The sequence below is a fragment of the Camelus bactrianus genome, chromosome 25 (assembly GCF_048773025.1).
Source record: "Camelus bactrianus isolate YW-2024 breed Bactrian camel chromosome 25, ASM4877302v1, whole genome shotgun sequence".
NCBI classification, from domain to species: Eukaryota; Metazoa; Chordata; class Mammalia; order Artiodactyla; family Camelidae; genus Camelus; species Camelus bactrianus.
Window position 1 is genome coordinate 28,066,332 of NC_133563.1, and position 23,380 is coordinate 28,089,711.

Below are 23,380 nucleotides of genomic sequence, written 5' to 3' on the forward strand. Positions count from 1 at the left end.
TTTGCAGATAAGGAAATTGAGGCTCAGAAATGTTTCATGACTTCCACCATTTAAAAAGTGTTGGAGATAGGAGGTTTTTGCATGTAAAAGTTTTTTAGAGTTGCCTAAAGTTACAGGATGAGCTTGAGAAATAAGTTCAGGTGCAGTCCACACCGAATTTGGATTTTAACACATACAGGTCTAGATGGAATGTTCATCACCTCACACAACACCAAGCTCATCGCAGGAATTCCAGAACTGCTTCTTTTTATAACAGCTTTATTGAGGAACAATTGGTGTAAAACCTGCACATATTTATTGTGTACAATTTGCTGAGTCTGGATATATGCGAACTCTCGTGACGTCATCACCACAATAAGGCAACCGGCATATCCAACCCCTGCCAGTTTCCTTATGTCCCTTTGTTGTTGTTGCTGTTCTTGTTCTTGTTTTGTGGTGAGAATGTTTAATTTCAGATCTACTCTCAACAAATTTTAAAGCACACAGTACCGTATTGTTCACTATAGGCCCTGCGTTGTACAACCTTGTTCACAGCGTAACTTAAGCTTTATACTCGTGAAACAACTTTCCATCTCCACCGTCCCCCAGTCGCTGGTATCCACTGCTGCATTCTTTGCTTCTGTGAGTTTGACCATGTAGCTATCTTGGAGAAGTGGGATCATAAGGTAATTGTCCCTCTGTGACTGGCTTATTTCTCTAGCATAATGTCCTCCCGTTTCATCCATGTTGTTGCAAATGGCAGAATTTCCTTCTGTTTTAAAGCTGGATAATAGTCACTGTATGAAGTATAGACTACATTTTCTTTATCTACCCATCTGTCGGGAATATTCGGGTTGCTCTCATATCTCGGTTATTATGAATAATGCTGCACTGAATGTGGGAGTGCAGATACACATGGAGGCTGCGATGCACGAATGAAAACAATAGGTAAATAATCACACTTGGGAGACAAACTAACCTGTTTTAAGCTAAGGAGAAAATTGCATTCACATTGGCTGGCTCTCCCGTAAAGCTGTCTGCTGCTCTCTGACCTAAAGTACTGGGTGCCACTGGGACTGTTTCACGTTGGGGGCTTACAGCCAAAACAGACCTGGGCTCAAATCCCAGGTTTTGGCATTGTTAACATATATTAAATCTTTCCTGTCCTCGTAAATATTCATCCCCTAAGCTTAAAAAGAGGTAAATAACCCAGGTACTCCAGTCTTGGGCTTGAGGCTGGATGACTTCCTCTTCAGGGAATCCGAGACATTCCCTTATGAATGCAAGATAATTTTCAAGGCAGGTGCTGTAGGATTCACTTTATTTCCAGGAGAGACTGGTAAGTGGGGGAAAAATACGTCTTTTCTGACCAAGAAGGGACTAGCCCGTTTTGCATCTGTTTTATTCAATCGTGTCATCCATTTCGATCAAACCAGCACATGCTACTCTCTTACTAAAACATTCAGCTTATTCCGTGCAGAACTGGTTCTGATATGAGCCAGCCTGTCACATCAGGGAGATAGCATAAGTATTATATAAACTTCCATTTCTGCAATGTTTCATTGGGATTCTCGCGTTACCTGTGCCTTGGAGACCAAGATTTGCATTGCCTTCATACACCCCCAAAACTCAGCGTGATTTGTTCAAAATTTTACTTGTCAGCATTGAAATAAAAAAAATGGTACATCATGCACGATGATAAACTACCCCATGTGGTTTGGATAAATTAAATACTTTAAGCTTTCAGTCTCCCTAATGATTTGGAAATGAAACAGCTGTGATTTATGGCTCTCACTGATAGGCTGGATCTGAAGTTTACACTTTGAAAAATGCCGTATTTAAATTCCCCTATAAATAAAAAATCATATTGCTCGAAAAATCCAGCCTAATATATGTACGTAATAAATTAGAGATCCTCATATTAGGGTGGGGAAATCTCCAGGGCTGATGGCATTCTTCCTTGCAGAAATGCACCGAGTGAACCAGAGCTAGGTCTGTGTCTCTATCTGCTGCCACTTTTTCAGCAGTTATTGTCCCTTTCTGTTCAGTCTTTAATTTCCCCACCTCAGTGACCTCTGTCAGAACCACCTGCATCAGCTCAGTTGTAAAGGTAACCTGATGTGTTCTCTTTAAGCCTAGAGCAACTATTTTCAGTCGGGTGGCTCCCAAAGTCTTGATATAAGTATCATACTGGGTTCCTTGTGCTTTTTGTTTATATGTGTAAATGACATGATTGCTCTTGGCCTTTGCTTTGTTTTCCAAAAAAAAAAAAGAACAGAAGAGAAGCAGGTAAGAAAAATGATGCACCTTGGTGGGAAAGGCACTTGGAGAAGAATCAGCTGACTCAGGGTCAGTTTGACTTCTGCCTCTTCCTGCCTTGTGACCTTGAGCTAAGTCCTTGACCTCTCTGGGATCTTTGTATTGAAGGGGTTGGTCTATTTGACTCCTAAATGCCCTTCTTTCAACTGCCAATTTTAGCCCAATGTTTAGAGTGGAGCAAACCTAAATTCAAACCCTCTGGCAAATTATTTATTCTCTCTGAGTCCTAATTTTCTCAGGTGTAAGTTGGAGGTAATTATCCCTACTAGACAGTATTGTCAGGAAGATCAGACAAGGTCACGTATGCAGAGCGCCAGCTACAACTCCTGGCACATAGTAAGCATTCAGTAAAAAGTAGTTGTCATTATTATTTTTATAATTATTATTACTAATGTTTTCATTGTTCTGCTAGACAATAACCTGCCATTAAAAGAAAAACTGAATATCACAAGCTTCAGGGAGGAGGGACATCAAAGCAAGAGCCTGCCCTCACGTCTGTTCCATACGTACAGCACCCCGCCAGCGAGGGCTGAAAGGAATTAGGAAGTACTCGGAGTCTTCACAACCCTCAGGACTCACTGCAGACTACCTGTGACCTCACAGATCCGGACTCAACTTCCATCTCCGCCGCTTACCAGTTCTTGTCATATACGCTGTCTGAGCTCAGTTTTTACATCTACAGAATGAAGGGGCCACCCCTACTTTCTACGGTGGCCGCGATCATTCAGTAAAACCGTGGCTATAAAGCACTTAACTTCTTACCCATCCTGTAATAAGTGCTCAAAAAACAAAAGTTGCTAGCATTACCATCATTGTCATTATCAATTTTCCAGCACCGCCCCCCTGCCCCGCTACACCGTGGCCACTGCACTCCCAGGGTTCTCGGATTTCCTCTGGAGTCCCATCACTTCTGGCTTTTACGCACCCGGCACGGTTGCCCTCCTTCTATTTTCTCTGCTCAGTTTTTACAGAAATCCTTAGCTTGCTGAGAAGGGCTCTTGTCGCATCTATGATTCATGGGGCGCTGAGTATACAGATGGCATTATATAAATGTTTAATAATCACCATATGGTTTCCCTGGAAATTCTGTCACTCAACAAGGAAGACAGACTGAAATAGATTTTTTAAAAAAACAGACCTCTACTCTCCCGTTCCTTCCTTCCCTGTCGGTGTGCCATAAAACTGAGCGGATCGGTGCACACCAGCCTGGTCGGTGTTTAGAGACCACCAAATTTAGGAGGGTTATAAAAAAAAAAGCCTCCTATACTGGATATTACGCTTCTGTGTCAATGACGGCTTGGTAGCTCCTGTAACACCCCAATGCCGGCTTTAATTATTCTATTACAGGGCATTGTTTTAAGTGGCTGAGAAAGCGTGGGATGTGCAGTTGGGTCCGCTTCCATCACGATCTCGTTTCTCACGGCTGTTTCCTTAGCGGGCCTCGCGGGGTCACGTTTGTGTGAGGTTCTGCCCTCGTGGACGAAGTTGCATAGTAATGGGAGAGACGGCGCGTTTGACAAATGGGAATCGTGATTGTCTGGCCTCCTCACAGTTGTTGATGTGTTCTCCTGACCTGTAAATGTTGCAGCTGACTGACTACGGTAATTGATTGAGAACACATTTGTCAATAGGTTTCTAATGAAAGAGAGAGGTGAGGAGGAGACAGGGCTAGATTTCGCTTAACAGGAAGAGCACTGAACCATGTTATAGATGATCACTGAACTCCATCTGCCCATGTAGAAAATGGAAATGCAATTCATCGCATCAACATGTGTGGAGCACCTACTGTGTGCAAGATCAGAGATCAGAAACTGGTGATTTTCAAGTGGGGTATGACCCTCCAGCCTTGTTCTGGGTGTCCTGCTTGGTTAACCTACAGTGTCCTTTCATTACAATTGGAAGCAAATTGCCAATATTTAAAATCAGGATATTTCACATTAAAATCCAGATTTCTGTCATCTCTTGGAAACATCAGTATTTGGTAGCACTGGGCCAGAATTTCTGCAGGTCAGCATTTGTCTCAGCTTGGGTAGCTCCTGCCTCTTGGAAATGGGTCTTGAGATCTCAAGTTTATATCATTCATTAGTGTTAACATTTAGGATTTCCAGTTTGAGATCCCTGTTTCAGGATCTGAAGACACACACATAAGAAAATATTATTCCAAACCTTCGCTTACGGTACTCATAGTCATGTACAGCAAATACTGAATTTCTAGCAAAGAAGGGTTAGGCTGAGTTATTAAAGACTCTGGATAGTAAAGCCATCCCGTATCTGTCACATATGCAAGAAACCATGTTCAAATTCTTTGCAATACCCTGTCTCCCGTGGTAGCTGGGATCATGGTGGCAGGAGGACTGGCCCTGGGAGCAGCACACTTGGGCGTGATTTGCAAGTGTGTCATCAGGCTTCTGGTGACCTCAAGTGAGTCATTTACTTCCCCAGGAATCCTATTCCTCTAGATCCAGCAGGGTAAGAAATTGGATAGTGTGCTACACACTGTGGTGTGCTATAACCTGGGTAGTAAACTATGACAACCCCTTTTTTTTTGTAAATAAAGTTTTATTGGAACACAGCTGCATCCTTTTTTTTTTTTTTTTTTTAATGTATCGTCTATGGCTGCTTTCACATAATGATGGCAGAGCTGAGTGGCTGGAACAGAGAGAGACCAGAAAGTCTCCAAGTCTAAAATATGTATGATCTGGCCCTTTAAGAAAATCTTTGCAGACCTCTGCTTTCTCCACAAGTCACCTGTAATAGTAATAATACTGCACACTTATTGAACCTGGTTTCCTCGCCCTTGAGAAGGCGTTTCAGTATTTGCAGAACCCATGAATCAATACTATGACCCAGATTCGTCAGATTCCGGATGTGCCAAGATGTGTGGCTAAGCTTTCTGCTTGAGAGGGTCACTTTTTTCTGCATTGAGGGAGTAAACTTCCCTAGTCTTCCAACAGTTCAACTGTGGAGTGTGCGAGGCCTTGAACGCAGCTTGTCCCCAGCCCCACTTCTCTTCCTGGCGTGACTCTCAGGGAGTTGGAGCCTTCCTCCGTCCTCTAAGACACCAGGGAGTTGGAGTCAAAGGAGTCCTTTTGAAAAAGAATTACAAAGTGCTTAACCTTATGGTGCCTCATTTTCCTCCTCTGCACGATGGGAAGAAAGGTAAGACCCATCTCACAGTTTTATGAGGATTCAGTGAGGCCGTGCTCAACAAGACAGGGAGCAAGCGGAGTGCATGGTACAAACGCCTTATGGACACGTGAGTTCTGTCCGCTCCGGTGTGATGTGGTCCATGTCATTAGCTTAGAATGTAAACTCCAGAGCAGTGCTTTTCACAGTATGGTCCCCAGGACGCCTGGCTGGGAAAACGCTGGGCTTTGCTATCAGTACAGATTCCCAGTCCTCCCCCCCAGACTTCCTAAAATAGAAGCTGATGTCGGGGGAACATCAGATTTCCCCAGGTGAGCTCTTAACTTTAACAGGATCCCCAGATGATTCTGATGACCCCCAAAATTGGAGAATTGCTGCTGTCGGGAGAGCAGCCCCCCTTTCTGCCCATTATGCCACCCGCAAACTCTGAAAGAGACGGGGATTTGTGTCCAGCACCATGCGTGACAGGCCTGGTGAGAGCCGGTGGCATGAATTATGAATCTCCTCTTGTCAGAGAAAACCCTCCAGGCAAGAAAGACCTGCTCTGGCTTTTAATGGAGTCGAGATAAACTGAGAAACTGGAAGAGTTCCTCGTCTGGACATCCTCATGAGACAGCTCTCAAGTCACGTCCTGCTCCAGTGCCCGAACCCCCACAGCAGCAAATTTAGTCCAGACGGAATCCCACCACTGTTCATTACACATGGGAGTCCTGGTGGGTGTTCCCAGGCCGGCTTTAGTTCCTCTCTTATGGGCCCTCTTTTAATGGATGACGACACGTGTAATGAGAACACTTAACACGCAGAATTCTTAGGGGTTAGTCATATAATTAGTTCTCTCTCTTTTATCCCCAACTGCCCTCTTAAACCTACTCAGTGGGAATGATAAGCCTTCCCCTGCCACTGGGTGAAGTTTCAGGTCATCCCATACTAAGATTATTATCGTAAGTCTCGAATGCATGATCTCCATTCAGAAATTAAAGCATCCAGTCTGAAACAGTCATCAAAATCCTTGTCTCTATTCAAGGATGAGTAAGACCCCCCTTCCACCTGGTTCACCCTAAAAACTGGAGCCTGTGGTTGGCAGGTGCCCTGTCTTGGAAAGTATCACTTCTCACTTTCTCACTGGCCACCTTCTTTGCAGCCAGTTGGTATTTTTGATCTTCTTTCCCTCTCAGTTGAGGGTGGAGGAGGGAAGAAAGATGTAAGGGGAATAAGAAAGTCTTACTTAGCTGATACTGTTGCCAAATAGCTTTGTTCTCTCTGGGCCCAACAGATAAACCCTCTGAAACTCTATACTTTTTGGAAGCTCAGCACCAAAATGAGCCTATGCACTAACTAAACCTGCCTACTGCGGCCTCAGTTATATGGAACGTAGACTCATCCAAGCCCACGGATTGAGTTCTGCATCTGCTCCCACTCCACACAAGCACACACACACACACACACACACACACACCAGCTTGTCCCATGGTAGGTAGCAAAAGAGCTTGAGGCCAGCTCTCTCTCCTGTGTGTCCACATCTGACTGGAGGACACTCATGCATCTTTTGCCCCTGACCCATTGGCTGTGTTCAGGAAGGTGGAGTCATTTCTCTTTCATGCTGGAGTCCCCTAGGTGGAGTGACTCATCAATTCACAACTCATCCACAACTCTTAGGTGCATGCATCAAGCTTTCTGAGTGGTCTAGTGGAAGCCCCCTTCACTTGGCTTGAAGTGAGGGACAGGTACCCCCAACCCACCTCCTTAGCGAGGGACTCACAGGCCTTCAACAGCTCTTCAAAAACAATCTCCCTCACTGAAAATAGACTTACCTATGATCCAGCAATCCCACTCCTGGGCATATATGTGGAGGAAACTCTAATTCCAAAAAATACATGCACCCCAGTGTTCCTAGCAGCACTATGTACAATAGCCAAGACATGGAAACCCCCTAAATGCCCATGGACAGATGACTATATAAAGAAGTTGTGGTGTATTTATACAATGGAATACTATTCAGCCATAAAAAATAAAATAATGCCCAATGCATTAACATGGATGGACGTGGAGATCATCATACTAAGTGAAGTAAGCCAGAAAGAAAGAAAAATGCTATATAATATCACTTACATGTGGTATCTTAAAAAAGGATTCAAATGAACTTATTTACAAAACAGAGACAGACTCACAGATATAGAAAACAATTTTATGGTTACCAGAGGGGAAAGCAGATGGGGAGGGATAAATTGGGAGTTCAGGATTTGTAGATACTAACTTACTACATATACAACTATATATAAAATAGATGAATAACAAGTCCTACTACATAGCACAGGGGATGATATTAAATACCTTGTAATGGTCTATAATGGGAAATGAAAAGATTTTATATATATATATATATATATATATATATATATATATATATCACTATGCTATACACCAGAAATTAACACAACATTGTAAACTGACTATACTTCAATAAAAAGAAAAATCTGCCTCACATAATTCTCTCTCCTGTTTGCTCCTGGCCATTTTAAATTCCACTTGGAAGGGAAGACTTTTAAAATTAATAAGACTGGTTCTCAGATATTTATTTTGAAGTTCTTCAGTGTTGATTTCGGATATCTTCTGAATCTTATCCTCATTAGTCGAAACTTCCAATATACTAATCTTCAATTTTACCTAACTCCACCAGGGTGTCATTTTCAGGATTATTTCTGAGAGATGCATTTCCCTGAATAAAGCATGTAAAAATCCCAAGATCACTTCTCTAGAAAAAAATGCCAGGACCATATAAAACACTGCAACTGGCCTGGGTTCCCAGTTTAAGCTCAACTGCAGCAAAATTCTAGAGAGATGCCAGCACTGGCAGACACGTGGGTCACTCCACGGCTTCCAGTAGGCTAGCCCCACCGTGGATGAAACGCTGCTACGTCACCTCTTGCCCGTTACATCCTGCAGTGTGACTGGTTACTGCCATTTTCCCATTAGACCGAGAAGTCCAGAGAATGCGCCTGTATCCTGTTCATCTCGACATCTCCAAATACTAGCAAAGATTCATCACACAGAAGGCACTCAATAAATGCTAAGTGAGTAGAATAAAAATACTTTTTTTCTTTCCAAACTCACCTCTGAGCAGTCCCCTTGTGAGGCCACAGTGAGGGGGAAATGACCGACAGAGCAGCTTAAAGGCCTATCTGTGAATGTCAAAGCATTAAGGAAAAGGTAGAGAGTTGACGTTGGAATCGGAGGAATCCGTCTTTCCTGTCCTCCAAAATCATCCAGTGAGGCACGGTACCAACAAAGAAGGATGCCCCACCCCTCTTACATTTTATTGCACATACCCAGTTGCACCCCTGGAAGACATTTGTTACATGAGTTGGCCAGAGATCTGTCAGAGGCATAGATTTCTTGTTTGCTGACTGTCTATTCTTTTCTTTTCTTTTTTTTTTTTTAAGAGTGCTTCCTTCGTGCTACTCCACGTAGGTTGTTAGGCTTTGCAAAGACAAGACAAAACAAGTAGAGTAAGAGAGGGCTATAGCTCTCCTCCTATGAGAGGAAGCCACAGACGGGAGGTTTTAAGAAACTCCAGAAAGTGACATCTACACCTGTTAAGTGCAGGTTTTCTCCTGAGAATCAGATTGCTTCACTGCTCTCTTCGCTGAGTCCTCCGCTTGCTCTCTGCTCTCACAGCGTTTTGTTCATCCCTCGAGCAAAGCATTTGTCTTGCTCTGTGATAGGTAGTTCACGAATGTCTGTCCCTTTGAGACTCGGAGCTTTCGGGAGGAAGGAGCTTTATCTTATTTGTCTCAGGAAGCTGAGTACTTAAAACACGTAATTTTTGTTAAAAGGGTAGTCGTTAATGTTTGTTGGATGGGTGGATGGATTTCTCTCTTGCATATTTGCTGTGTGGAAATTAGAACCACATGGCGTCTCTGGCTTCCCTCAAAGCCAGGCAGTGATCAGGAAGGATCTGGAAATAATATCGTTCTCCGTCAACAGCAACAGCAATATCTCACACTGGCACAATGTTTTGAAATGTACCATGTGTACAGGTGAGTAATTTTTATAATGAATTTTCTTTATGATTAGGATGTAAAATATGAATGAGAATACTTATGCACATGATAAAGCATCTTTTACTTTCTGATAAAAAAATTATTAAATTTCCTACTTAAAACTTGTATTTAGATAAATTGACTAAACAGATTCTGAGTATCTGTGAGTATCTGTTATTTTGTGGCCAAGCATCCAATTGTGTCTTTAGATGACCATCTTCTGGTTGTTCTCTGGGAAGCCACGCACCATCAGTCTCAGGCCATGTGTCTTAGGCGAGGAACCCCATCAGCCATGCCAATCACAACGTTTATTTTCCCTGGCCCTAAAGATAGATTCAAGGATGGCGACCTGATCCAATCAGAGCCAAAGTGTTACCATCAGACTTTTGCTTAGACTTCTCAGAGAGTCTAGCTCATTCTGCTGAACTTGAACCTGAGAGAACCTAAAATCTGGTTCCTGAGCAACCACCTTGCTACAATGAGGAAGGAGTACTTGTCTGATAATAATTCTGACAATGGAAGAAAGAGGAAGTGGGTCATGGGAGACATCATTTGAGTCTCTGAATAAAGGTGTATGTTAAGTCAACTCTACTCCCAGATGTGATTATATATTTTTATCTATATTATATATAGATTAAAATATATGTATTTACACACGCACAGTGTAAAAATATCATCTGACCCATTTAGCTTAAGGAAAAATAAAAATTTGTCATGTGCCCATATGTAAATAATTGGGTGGTTCTAACCGATGCATCGATCTTATTAGAAGATAGATCCTAGCAGAGGCTGATTTTCGCAGCTCCATTTGCACAGATGGACAAGACGGACAGGAGCATTTTGACAAGCCTGTTCATAGCTCAGCTCTCCCACAGATAAGCGCACACATCTACTCATCCAGGTACCGCGCCAGACCCTTGAAGGACACAGCTCATACCCTCTCCGCAAGGTGCTCACACTTTTAATAGGGGTTAGATTTCTAAACAACCAACTGTAAAATATATGAATGAACTCAATGGGAGGATAGTGTGGTGAGAGCTTAAAAGAAAAAGCGATCACTTCTGATTTGCAAATAGTCTTCCTAATTTATCGTCACAAAAATGAGTTAGTGGAGTAAGTGGATAGATGGGTAGGAAGGTTGTATGTTATATTTTTTCCCATCCTGGCTGTATATTAGATTCATCAGGGAGCTATTACATAAACCTGATACTGAGACCCACCCTCCCCCACACCCCAGCTCCAAAGCAATTACAATAGACTTTCTGGGAGGCAGGTCCCAGGCATTAGTATTTTCTAAAAGCTTCAGAGGTGAGTCTAATGTGCAGACACGTTTGCCATTCACTTTTCCATAAGAATAATGCTCAGCCATCTTACGCAGCCAAATCTCCATGGGGGCGCTGATAAAGAGCACAAATGCCACAGCTCTGTCCTCAGCTATTCTGAATCACTTGGTCTAGGGTGGGGTCCGGGTGTCAGCAAGTTTAAAAGCTTTCGAGATGACACTACTGTGAAGCCAAGGTTGAAAACCACTGGTCTGCAGGAAACCTGCTGTTTTGGAGAGGCCGGCAAGCACTGAGCATCATGCAAAGGGCACGTCTGTGCCCGGTTTCCTCTGCTCTTCGGAAAAGTAAGAGCCTCATTTTACAGATAAGGCCCTTCTGAAAGGCAGAAAGTCTTGTGACCTTACAGGTGACCCATATAAGTGACAGAGCTGGAATTTGAACCTAGTTTTGACTCCAAAGTCCATATTCTTTTTTATGACAACATTCATTCATTCACTCATTCATTCATTGTCACTTGGTCTGTTATTCTTCCAGTAAATGTTTAGAGAATGTGTGTGGCTTAGCTCCTGGAACACGAAGTGTCTCCAGAAATGAATAGTGACCATGAGAGGTCAGCGGACCTCCCTAGGATCACAACCATGTGGACCTGTGTGTAGAGAACAAAGATCTCTCTAGAATAAGCCAGCTTTAAGCCATCCCAGTACCTCAGGCTGCAAATCTTTGTTCTGGGCACAGCACAGTCCCTGAGACTTCACAGAAGGGCCTGCCATGTAAATCATGCTGTGAGAAGTCAACTCTGGCCCTGTAACCTACAAGGCAAGCTACATGCAAATGACAGGCTCCCATTCTAGTCAAATGACTAGGGGGCAGGGGCGGGTAGGGTTTCCTACTGGGGAGGGAGTGTCTGGGAGAGACAGCAGGGCAGATGCAATCTTGGTGTGAGAAGCGAGACTTCCCTCCTGGGCACAGTGACAGGAGTGTCTTTGTCATCCCTAGTCCCAAGAACAACTCACCCTTTGGGATCAAATCTGCCAGCAGTTCCTGCCTGAAGGACTGGAGGAGCCTGTCATCTCAGCAGACCAAGGGAGGCATCCAGAGCCCGAGGCAGTGCAGTCAGTGAAGGGGAAGAGAACAGCCACCTCGCCTGCCCTTCACCTCGACAACCTCCTGTTGCAGGTGCCTCTCCGCCACTTCAGAGAGGCATGCCATCCCACCATCTGCCCTCAGAATGTTAAAATCCGGGAAATTCTACATTCATCTTGCTTTGTCCACATGCCGGATCCTTTGCCCAGCTTGGAGCAATTTGGTTCCAACCTACATTTTCAGCTTCATCACTTGCCACGACCTGCAGCTAATGACTTTTTACCTCTGGGCCTTCTCCCACGTAGTTCCCTCTGCCCGGGCTTCTCCCTTCACTTCCTTCTCTCGGAAGACTCCTACACGGTTGTCGGCTCTGCAAGGAAGACTTCCCACCATTGTAAGGAACAGAGTCACTTTTTAAAAATTGTCTATAAAAAAACATTCTCTACTCTTTTTTACTTCTGTGATTTGATTACTATTGCACTCATCTCGGGGGCTTAGGATTAAATCATCTTTCCGTACTGTTTGTAGGGCCCCTTCCTCGGGGATTAATGAACTTAATGAATACCCATCACATGCAAGGTGCTCAGAGCAGCAGAATGACTAACATCTGGTCTCAGGGTTTCTAGGTCAGCCTAATTTCCACAACCAGCGGTGATCCAGAAGTTGCCTTAGGTGTGGGAGGGAGCAGAGAAAGAGGAAGGCTCTCCTCTTTTTAACCAGAGCAGGGATGCTTTCATTTACCATATACGTAGGATTTTAAAACAAGTCTCCTGCCAAAAGCAGTTTGAAAGCCACTTCCCAACAACATCGTCCCTTCTCTGATACTACAGCCCATCAGCCAACTCCATCCCATGAGCCAAACCCAGACCACCACTTGTTTTTGTATGATGTGTGAGCCAAGAATGGTTTTTGCATTTGCATTTGCTAAAAGTAAAAAAAAAAAAAAAAAAAATCGAAAGAAAAATAATATTTTGTTACACAAGAAAATCAGATGAAATTCAAATCTCGGTGTCCATAGGTAAAGTTAGAACAAGCCACGCCTTCATTTAAGACTTGTCTACAGCCGCTCTTGTGTGACAATGGCAGAGCTGAGTAGCTGTGATGGACCGTTTGGTCACAAGCCTAAAATACTTAGAATCTGGCCCTTTGCGGGAATGTCTGCCCAGCCTTGCACATCCAAGTGCCTGATACACACCTTCATCCTTCCTTCATGTCTTCCTTGTCTCTCTGGCCCTTTCTCCTTCCCAGCAAAACTTTATTATAGGTTTGTATTTAGAATCCAGTTAACTGGGACCCACAGGTCTACTTTTCGATGCTAGTGTATTTTGATTTTTGACTTGAGGACACGGTACTATAGTGTCAGCTTCCCAATTCAAACCACCTAAACTCTTATCTGCTTTTTTAATAGCAACCTATAGTCAGCGTAGCTGGAGGAACTTGAGTGAATGCCCCCACCGCTCTTAATACAAGCATCTGATAAGTGAAGACTCACTATTTTCCTGTCCATTTGGGCCATGAAAGTCTGGGCCACAGAAAAAGCAGAGCTGAAGTGCACAGACCACTCCACAGCCCCACAGCTACCCGAGGCCCTGGGCAGCTGGCTAGAAGGGCAGAGACAGGAGGAGGTGGAGCAGGAGAAGTTTTGTCCTCTCTGTTGCAGGTGTGGATCGCTAGAAGGGATTCAAGGCTAGAGGTCACCTGAGCCCAAGCATCAGCCAACAGCTCTTTTATGCATCAGGAGTAAGAGACAATCAGATGCATTTTAAAGGAGTCTGCTCTCACTGCTAACCAAAGGTATGCAAATTAAGACTATGTTATGATGTATTAAGACATCAATTTTACACCCACTGAAATCATTTTAGAGAAAATTTAACATCACAAAGCCCAGTGCTTGTATGACTAGAGGGGAAAAGGAACACAAATATATTGGAAAAATCATTTAGTTGTGCCTTTTGACCAAGGAGTTCTCCTGGCAAATCATGCCAAGGCACATATTAAAAAAGAAAAAGAAAAAGAAAAAGAAAAAGAAAAAGAAAAAATCTGGCCAAAGAAATTTATTGCAGCATATTTGCAGTTTGCTATTTAATCAAAAAAAAATCCCCAAACTTTATATGCCTGATAAAATGTTTCGTTTAATTAAATTATGGTAAAAAAATCCAATGGAAATATCTTGCCATATTTAGAATGACCATGTTGCAATGTCAAATTTTCCTTTAAAAATAATATGAAAATAGGGAAAATAGAACATTTTATATATGCTGCAGTTAATGTAAAACTATGCATGCCTTTAACTAAAACTGGAAAATGAGGTTTCTAACAGTTCTTCTCTGTTAGGCATGGGGAGAATATGAGTGAATCTTTTCCTGTTTTAATTTTCACAAAAGCCTTTGTAATAAACTCTTTGTTTCACTTTTAACATTTTTATAAAGGAAGACAAGGAAAAAGAATAGTGAGGACTGACCTTTGTAACATTCTTTTAGAGACTCTGAGCAACATGGTTCTATTTGAGGAAGACTGGATCATAACCTCCTGGGGGTACCTCTCAAGCCTGCGATGCTCAGAATGGGATCCGGGTGGGAGGCAGGCTAGGCTCTACCCACGCGCTCTGGTAGTCATGGCATCAGCAGAGACGGATGCCCCTGATGGGAGGCAGTGACAGGGACCACTTGAGAAAGTGACTCAGCGGGGCCAGATGGTATTTATTCAAGAGCTCATTTATTTGGATCACCTAACATATGAAATAGCAGGGATTCTGACAAGGACACGCGGTACCTCATTTCCTTGAAGATGAAGAAGCTGCAGACATACTCTCTGTCCTCCAGAGAGAGACTGAGGAAGGCAGAGGGAGGCTCAGAGGTGGCCAAGCCATGAGCAGAGCCCAACTTCCATGGGATGACAAAGACAGAAGTGTGTCCTATGTTACGGGTTGAACTTGCATCCCCCACTAAAAGAAAAAGATATGTTGAAGTCGTAAGCCCTAGTACTTCAGAAGGTGACCTTCTTTGGAAATGGGATCACTGCAAATGCAATTTGTTAGAACGAGATGAGGTCATACCAGAATAGGCTGGGCCCTAATCCAGGATGGATGGTGCCTGTACAAAACGAGGAGAGCCCACACGGAGGCACACAGAGGGAGGGCCATGTGACGACAGAGGCAGAGTTGGAGGAATAGAGCCACAAGCCAAGGGATGCCAAAGCTGGCCAGTGTCACCAGGAGCTAGGAAGAGCTAAGGAAGGGGCCCCTAAGGTTTCAGAGGGAGCATGGCCCTGCTCACACCTTGATTTTAGACTTCCAGCCTCCAGAACTGGGAAACAAAATTCCTCTTGTTGTAAGCCACCCAGCTTGGGGAACTTCGTTATGGCGGCCCTGGCTAGAAGTCTATTAGACCCTAAAAACCCCTGTGGCTAGCTGAGTGGATCTGAGCCAGCTGCTTTTCCTTGATTATCCTTTGGATTGCTAGAACAGGTCACAGCTTGGGTCTTACTGATACAGAGAACAAGGAGAAATGACCTGGCTATTGGAGACCCAGTGTAGGCTTAAAGTGGGTTGGATGGAGTAGAAATGTGGGCTCTGAGCCAGGGACCTTCTCCCCACAGCATCCTGCAAGCATTTAACAGCAGAGGGCAGAGGAATGAAGTGGCTGGTGGGAAGAAGCAGAAGACGAGGGTGCCCGGGCACAAATCAGAAGTGTGTTGTGCACACTGTGTGGTGTGTACGGTGGCGCAGCATGTGGATCTGGGGTTCTAATCTCAGCTACACCACTGGCCTAGCTGTGATACTATGATAAGTTATTTTTTTTAATTGACAAATCATTTATGTACAATGTTGTGTTAGTTTCTGGTGTACAGCATAGTGATTCAGTTATACATATATATTCTTTTTCATAGTCTTTTCCATTATGGTTTATTACAAGATATTAAATACAGTTCCCTGTGCTATACAGTAGGGCTTTGTTGTTTCTCTATTTTATACACATATAGTAGTTTGTACCTGCTAATCCCAAACTTCATTTATCCCTTCCCCTTCTTCCCCCTTTAGTAACCATAAGTTTGTTTTCTACATCTGTGAGTCTGTTTCTGTTTTGTAAATAAGTTCATTTGTAGTATATTTTAGATTCCACATATAAGTGATATCATATGATGTTTGTCTTTCTCTGTCTGACTTACTTCACTTAGTATGCAAATCTCTAGATCCATCCATGTTGCTGCAAATGGCATTATTTCATTCTTTTTTTATGGCCAAGTAGTATTCCACATATCTTCTTTATCCATTCACTACACACATATCTTCTTTATCCATTCACTACAATAAGTTATTTAACCTCTCTCAGCCTCGGTTACTTTATCCGTAAAATGGAACTAATAACAGTTCCTATCCCACAGGATTATTGGGAGGAGTAAGTGACTTAATACTTACAAAGAGCTTAGCGTGGTACCTAGCACACAGTAGGTACATAATGAACATCACCTGCACACTTCCATGTATACTATCACATTTAATCTCACTATTCCATGATGGAGGTTTTGTTAGGCTTATGAATAAAGATTTTGAGACTTGAAATTTAAAGAACATACCCAATGCCATAGACAAAATAAAGACACATGGCAACTAGAGATTCAGCTGAGGCTAGAAGAAGACAATGGAGGACAAAGCAGGAGTGTAAGATGTAAGTCAGGGACCTTCCAGGGAGTCAGTCACACTGTGCACTTGGTCACCAGTCTCCAGAGTCTGTTCTTCCTTCACTCCCTCATGGTACTGATGTCCTAAATTCTGTCTCCAGCCTGCTGCACAGCCTTCAGGAAGTTAGTTGCATTTCTTAATTAACACCAGAGTTCCTCCACCTCAGCACCACTGATATTTCAGACCAAGTAACTCTGTACATGGGTGGTTGTCCTGTACATGGTAAGGTAGTTAGTAGCATTCCTGAATTCTACACACCAGATGCCAGGAGCTCTCCTTCCCCAGTCATGATAATCATGAATGTCCCCAGACATTATCAAATGTTCCCTGGGAGGCAAAATTGTCCCCAGTTGAGAATTACTGACCTACACAATAAGATTGAAGTATCTGCAAAACGGTTTCATTGAGCCATTCTGAGGAGCAAATTTGATAAATACGTTTTTGTCTTTAAAAAGAAACAGAATGCACTTGCCAACATAAGCTATTGCAAGACAAATTTAATATTATTTATTGGTTGTTCCTTGCCAAGTTCAAAAACAAGAAGCATGAAACATGTCTTCCTTTCACAAATATCACAACCAAGGAAGGGAGGGAAGAAAGGAGGACGCCAAGGAGTGTTGTTGGGGTCAAAAGGCCCAGAAAGAAATCACCCTTAATTGAATCAATAAGAGGACTTTTTAAAGAAAATAGGATATGAGCCACTTACTGAAGGATGGGAACAATTTCTGAAGACTGAGATAAAATCTCCTAGAGAATGGAAATGTCCAAACACAGGACACAGTAGAAACCACATGAGGAACAAACAGGAGCTAAGCTGATTCAAATCTCCTAAAATAATTTGTGTTTTCCCTCTGCTTGGAAGGCCTTTCCCACTTTGATTCACAAACCAGACCTTCCTCCTTCCAGACTCAGCACAACGCCACCTCCTCCAGGAAGACTGCTCTGAACTCCCAGATTTGGCAAGATGCCGCTCTCCTTGTTCCTTTGAGTCCCCAGTAGCTCCCATCAGTGCCTTTCGGGGGTTGCTACTGGCACTTAGGGTGGGTCACTTCTTCATTGAGCAGGAAAATGAGCATGTCTGAGTCCCACTCCCTAAACATACTTCCCAATCATGACAGCCAAAAATCTTCATGCGTTTTTCCAGGTATCTCTAAGTGGGCAATACCACGCCCAGTTGAAACCCACATCTTAATACTTCTGTTTTTCCTGAGACCATGGATCTGTCTCCTCCTGTCAACAGCAGGCTCCTTTGGAATAGGAGCTGCTGATCTCACATCATCCCTGCAACACTACGACCTAGCCCAGCGCCTAGTTTGCAGCTGCCTGTTGGTTAATATTTGCTGGTCTAATTAAAGCAGAAGGTTCATCGAGGGAAAAACTGGACACTCAGAATTGAAAGATAAATTGGGGCCAGACAGTAAGGGACTCTTCATATGCTGAGGAACGTGCGCTTTCTTCTATTAGGTGAAATCATGTGAAATTGTCATTTTTGTAAGTCAAAAGTGGCCAATTACAATGAATATATGTATCTTCATGTATAACTGAAAAATTGTGCTCTACACCACAATTTGACGCAACATTGTAAAATGACTATAACTCAACAGAAAAAAATGTTAAAAAAAAAAAAGTGGCCAATTAAAAGAGGAGGGTATAGCTCAAGTCGTAGAGTGCATGCTTAGCATGCACGAGATCCTGGGTTCAATCTCCAGTACCACCTCTAAAAATAAATAAACCTAATTACCTCCTCCTCCCAAAATAAAATAATTAAAATAATACAATAGTAAAATATTTTTTTAAGCGGCCAATTATCAGCAATTTCACATGGTTCATCCTAATATAAGGCAGTATTTACTTACTTTTCTCTTTTTTCCCCTTTTTTACTGAAATATAGTTGATTGACAACATTGTGTTAGTTTCAAGTGGATAGCAAAGTGATTTGGTTGTGTGTATGTATGTGTGTGTGTGTGTGTATATATAACTTTATCTTTAAATTGAGATACTTTTTGTAGCTTAAAAACCTAACTTTGGTCTCATCATCTTAAACACTAATTGGAGGTACTGAATTTTCTTCTTTCAAAAAAACATTCAGGCAATTGATTCTTCATAGCTAACAGTCATCCACATACCACATAACATTATGTCACGTGCCACAAATGGACACAGATCCTCCTGTCGGAAACTGCTCCAAACAACTGGATGGATCCACTGTAGACTGAGGAGGTGGTGACCCTGTGGCAGTGAAGCTGGCAGGGGGAGGTGTTAAAAAAATAGGAACAAGGTAGGAAAGGCAGGGAGAGAACCACGGAGAACAAGAATGAAATGGGGAGGGGGGGAAGGAGTTAAAAATAGGAATAAGGTAGGAAGAGACAGGAGAGGAAAAGAAAAGAAACGGCAGAACAAGCAGGAGGAGACGATGCTACGGCTCAGGTCAGTTCCTCACTTTGGCTCCCAGTCCCACTCGGTTGCGGCAGCAGTCAGTTCAGAGCCTGATCATCGTGGCTGAGGGCGCTAGCACCCGCCTATTTTTAGATGAAATTAATCATTTTCTTGTGTTATTTTTGGTTCAGATGATGGCTGGAGTACACAGCCGCTTCTTCATGAGCTGCCAGCAAGAATGTAAACAAGGTTGGATCTCCGCCTGGCACGTTCTAAATTCAGCTCTGCCATCCTGGAGCCCAGTTCCCCGAGAAAGCTGAGTCTCCCGCAGCCGTGGGGGGCACTTCCGGGGGGCGGGGGCTCACCTGGTCGTGATGCAGAACAGATCAACAGGAGTGAACAGGGAACGACAAGCACTCTGCAGTATCACTTACACATGCAAACTAAAAATAAAAACAAACAAGTGAACATTACAAAACTGAAACAGACTCACAGACACAGAGAATGAACTCGTCATGGCCAGTGGGGAGAGGGAAGGGCAGAGAGTGAAACACAGCCATCATTTTGTAATAACTTTAAACAGAGTATAATCTATAAAAATATTGAGTCCTTACGGTGTACAACTGAAACTAATATAATATTGCAAATCAACTACATTCCAATTTTTAGAGAATTAAAAATTAAAATAAAATAATGAAACAACTTTGACCCAAATGCTTTCTTTGTTCCGTTTCTTCTCAGGTCAGGCACTATTAAAGTCAGCACTGCTGACTGGGACTGGGTCGTTCTTCGTCGCGGAGAGGGCCGCCCTGTGCATCATCAAATACTTCACGGCATCTCTGGCCTCTACTTGCTAGAGGCTCATAGCACTCCCCCACCTCAAAATGTCTCCAGACATGGCCAAATGTCCCCTGAGGACAAAATCACCCCCAGTTGAGAATCAGTGGTTTAAATCAAAAAATTGAAGTCATAATAGTATCACTCAAATTATGGTGGCACAGAGTCCTAACCACTTTATTGCCGGAAACTAGAATTCCCAAGCTGCCTCGTATGTGTGGAAGGGCAGAAAGCTCTTAATCTTGCCTTTTGGTGGCCACTGATGGCCCATGAGAAACAGCTACATCCCCAGGCTCAGGCTCCAGGCCACCACGCTGGCCGCTGACGCGACCCCACCCTGGCCTTGGGGGATGGCACTGTCCTCTCCTCACCTACTTCATCTCAAGCCTGCACGATGCCCCCTCTTGAGCACCACACAGTAGGTCAGAGAAGCCAATGTGACTGTTTACTCAAAGACACTCGCAGGAAATTGTAATAATAGGGTAACCGACAACTTGTGCTTTGACCCTCCCTGGCCGGTGCTGGCAACTCCTCAGACATTCCAGCCACGTTCCCCTTCAGAACGGGGCACCAACTTAAGTTTTTTTTTTTAATCAAAAAGTGACTCTTATTTTCCCAACTCTGGATTGGGAGGAAGAAGATCTTTTTTTCTTGTCTATGTTAGGCTACAGTGAAATGAGAGCTTAACATCAGAACTAAGGTGGCGGGCTGTCCAAGGCCTCCCTGTGCCCCAGGCAGCTTCTCTTGGAACTCCTCTTACAGGACCCTGGATGGGCTGTAGGGCCCACACTGACCCCTGTCCTCGGGAGACAAACCCACACACACCTAGACCGAGTTAGGAGTTTCTGCTTTCCCAGGCCAGTTGGCACTGCTGATTTCCATCATCTCCATCCAGGTGTGAACATGGGGAAGGGCTCCAGAGAGAGACAGGCTGATTATCCCTCTGATGCTCGTCCAGTGTTGCATCTTGGGGTTATTGTCTCCTCTCAGCCGCAGCCTCCTGGTGGGTGGTGGCCTTTAGACAGAATTTCCTAATCCGAATCCAAATGTCTGATGCTGATAGCAGCCTTAAAGGAAGCCTAAAAGGAAGGCCAGATTGGGTTATCCCAATAGGTGCCTCAGGAAGAAGAGTGGCCATCACAGATTCAAGGCAATCCCTACAGAGGCTCCTACCACAATGTGACTCAAAGAAATTTCCATAGAAGGAGGAGCGGGAGAAAGTGCCACCCAGAGAGTTTACTTCCTCTGTGTACGCAGCTACCAGCTCCTGTCCTGGAGCCAGGGAGAGGCTGCAAAAGCAAAAAGAAGCATGTGTAAATTTACACCCAAATGTGAGGCCAGGAATGGGAATTACCTTTCCTCCGTGTTCCAACTCTCCTTAACCAAAGTTGAGCAAAGTCATCGTGTTGGTGACAACGCTCCACTGGAGAGAAAGCCAGAAGAGCGGGTAATGGCTGCCACAGGAACAGGAGTGTGACTGTCCCTGCAGGTGCTAGGGGTTGTTAGTCCAGATTCCTTGAGTTTCAAACAACAGAGACTCAACTTGAATTAGTTTAAGTAAAAAGAGCAGAATAAAAGAGATTGTAGGAAGATGGGATTCAGGATTTCAGCCAGCACCAAAATTCTACCAAGACGTTCCTTGCTGGTCTCAGCTCTGCTCCTACCAATGTGCTGACCTCATTCACTGCCACTAAGAGGGGCTTCTTCATGCAGTAGAGAGCGCAGTCGGAGGCTGACTCAGAATTGCATTCTTGGTGGAGGGTATAGCTCAGTGGCAGATCGCATGCTGAGCACACACAAGGTCCTGGGTTCCATCCCCAGTACCTCCACTGAAGTAAACAAATAAATGAACCTAATTACCTCCCCCCAAAATAAATAAAATAAACTGTATAATACAATAAAATAAATAATCTAAATTTTTTTTTAAAGAATTGCATTCATGGTTAAAGAGAGATGCACAGATCCCCACCTCCAGTTTCTATTTCAAATGACCACAGAGGAAGATGCTGATGGGCCTGGCCTGGGTCATGTGCTCCTCCCTGGTCCAATCTCAAAGGCCCAGATTATGAGGCATTATGATTGGCCCAGGCTGGATCGGGTGCCTTTTTGGAGCAGAAAGACAATATGCGTGTGATTATAGGAGTATTTGAACATGTCTATGTATGTGTGTTGGGAAGGCAGGGGAACCAAATCAGTAACTACTATTGATAGGCTCAATTTAAAGACCTTTAAATCTAAGAGACATTTTTTTACATTTGAGAAATCAAAAATCTATTTTCGAAATCCCATCGTGGAAGCAGTATGTGTTCCTCCCTTCTGACTTCCCTGTCATTTCATCTGTAACCCCTTTATACTCCTTATCTCCTTGGCAACTTATCTGAACTCCCCTACGAAGCCTTGAGTGCCTGCGGATTAGATCAAATAAGAACAACCAATTCTTCTCATCAGCACAACGTTAGCTTGCTTGTTTCTGTTCCTGTTACGTTATCTTCCTGCCTATTAACATGTATAAATAGTTCCTGCTCCTGTCAAAGCAGCCTCAGGACTTATGCTCCAGGCCCCTTCCTCTCTTAACTACTCAAGGATTTTGCATTTGAAATGATCTCACCTGCCTCTTGTATCAAGTGTTTCTCCACCTTCTTGGATTATTTCAATTACCATATAAATATACTATAATTTCTTCCATCTTAACAAAACATATATCTCCCTTAACCCATGTCCCCCTCCAACAACTGCCTCATTCTTTTTCTCTCTATAAGACAAACTTATTAAAAAGGTAAACTCTGCAGTCCGTCTCCAATTATTCACTTCCCCTTCTCTCTTCAACCTACTTTTATCAGGTAGGTGCTGTCCCCACCACCCCACTGAAACTACTCTTGTCAAGGTCACCAACAATTTCCCCCTTGCTCAATCCAATGGGTAATCCCCTGTCTTCATGTTACTAACTTCTAAGCATCGTTTGAACATTTAGTTGTGCGCACCTCCCTTCCTAAAGATCCTCTTTTCTTAGCTTTGTGACGATGCATTCTGCTGGTTTTGCTCTCACCTACTTGGCTACTTCTTTTGAATCTCTCTTGCTAGGTTCTCTGTTTGTCCACAACTTTTAAACAAAGCAATGTGCTTGGCTGCCTTCTCAGTCTACATGCTCTCGGGGAAACACAGCCATAAATTTAAATAAAATTGACATGCTGACTACTCGAGTTCAAAATGCTTCCTCTTTTTTCCAGGCTTGTGTTTTCGCTTGCCTATTCAATGCCTTCATTAGCATGCCTAATGTTTTTGCACTTACTAGGGCCAAAAGAGAACTTGCCTGCCCCCAATACACACTCATTTCTCTCCATCTACCCCATCTCATTTAGTGATACCACTAATCCACCCAGCTGCTAAGTCTATAATTTGAAGAATTATCCTTTATTCTTCACTTTTCTTAACACTCCACATCTAAACCATCAGCATCTTCTGTCGATTCTGCCTCCAACACACATTCTGAACAGGACCTTCTTGCACCGCCCCCTCGGCTGCCGGCCTGGCTCACCTTACTGCCAGGTCTCACCTGGGCCACTGCAGGAGCATCCAGTGGTTTCCCCAGTTCCACCCTTTCTCCTCCACACAGTTCGTTGTCTATACAGAAGGAA

General features: G+C 43.5%; 1 long non-coding RNA gene across 3 annotated transcripts; it reads left to right on the top strand.

Moving 5' to 3' along the window:
- The first annotated feature begins 7,853 nt into the window (after positions 1-7,853).
- On the top strand, positions 7,854-19,610 carry LOC123613530 (uncharacterized). 3 transcript variants are annotated; one of them, XR_006720890.2, is made up of 3 exons: positions 7,874-9,482; positions 11,765-13,645; positions 19,100-19,610. It is a non-coding gene; the product is annotated as an uncharacterized LOC123613530 (long non-coding RNA). The 3 variants fall into 3 exon arrangements; XR_006720891.2 differs by having other exon boundaries at positions 7,902-9,482; positions 11,765-12,245; positions 13,512-19,610; XR_012502276.1 differs by having other exon boundaries at positions 7,854-9,482; positions 11,765-19,610.
- The last annotated feature ends 3,770 nt before the right edge of the window (positions 19,611-23,380 follow it).